The 1,182-nt window shown below is 49.1% G+C and overlaps 1 protein-coding gene across 1 annotated transcript in view; it reads right to left on the bottom strand.

The window, feature by feature from the left end:
* LRRC7 (leucine rich repeat containing 7) overlaps positions 1–1,182 on the bottom strand; it is a 41,377-nt gene that overhangs the window by 1,232 nt on the left and 38,963 nt on the right. The gene's annotated exons all lie outside the window — the stretch shown is intronic.

Below are 1,182 nucleotides of genomic sequence, written 5' to 3'. Positions count from 1 at the left end.
CGGAGGTTAACCAGCGAGCCAAAGCAGAAGATCCACCATTCTACAGAATCAAGCCAGCCCGTGAAGGCGACCAGGTACAGAGCAGAGGTAATGCCCCCGTGTATATATATATATATACATTTTAATTAACATTTAAAAATAAGTTAGTGAAGCCTTCCTGCTTCGATCAATAAACTACCGCTGCTGTGAAATTACAGCCCCGTAGAAGAAGCAGCAGCCATCTGTTGCACATATCCAGACCATTACACACGGGTATCTCCTTGGCCACCACAAAACCATACTAGGCCATATTATCTACGAAGACAGACTTCCAGAGCCACCCCTTACCAGCAGTCGGCACGGCGGAGGTATCGGACAAGCAGCACAGAGTGGCTGCCAGAGCCCCCCAGAAGTTAAGATCTGGACCGGGGCTTGCAGAAAGGACGCCCCGCGCCCTGTCACTGCGTTAAAGGATGCCCAGCCCAGAGTGACAATCAAAAGCAGTGCCGCACACACCTCTCCGCAGCAGTTTCCGAAGAAGAAGCCCGGGAATGTGGTGGTGCTTTCTTGGCACTTGAAGGTTTCTGTTCAAGGGTTACAGCTGCTGCGAGCTCTGGCACTGACGCCTGCGCAGGAATGGCAAGGAGCAGGCACGGGGCACGGAGAAAAGGGAGCATCCGAGCAACAGTGAAAAGCAGCTCGCTTTTATTCAGCTTAATACAATAAAATATATTTGCTCTGAGAAACAGGAATAAAAATTTCAGGCAGGAAAAGTTTCAAAGACAGACATTCACTTAGTGCCAAAATGAGGCAGCCATTTGGCATTCAGTTTGAGGTCAGCTGGGACTTTGATGTAATTCAGAGGGAAACTGAAGAAGTTTCCGTTTATTCACCACACAGCCCACTGGGATCTGCATTGCTCATTTGGAAAAAAAATAACAAAAGACCCTGCAAGCAAACGTGCGAGCAGGCAGCTCTGCCAACTCCCCTTCTCATTCTCAAGCTGCGCAGGGAGGGATACGGTTAAACGCCGTGCACGTTCAGCTCCAGCTAGCAGAGAAACCTCTTTTCTGCAAGGAGAGTTTCTCAGTGGAAGAGGGCTGTAGGAGACACACATCCAAAGGTACCTCAGCGGGCCGCACCCGGAGGGATTTGTTATTTAATGTCTAAATAAACGATAATCGGAATCTGCTTCTTTCATTC

The sequence above is a fragment of the Cariama cristata genome, unplaced genomic scaffold (assembly GCF_000690535.1).
Source record: "Cariama cristata isolate BGI_N322 unplaced genomic scaffold, ASM69053v1 scaffold542, whole genome shotgun sequence".
In the NCBI taxonomy this organism is placed as follows: domain Eukaryota; kingdom Metazoa; phylum Chordata; class Aves; order Cariamiformes; family Cariamidae; genus Cariama; species Cariama cristata.
Note: the sequence above shows the minus strand (reverse complement) of the source record. Positions and strands in the feature narration are given on the sequence as shown.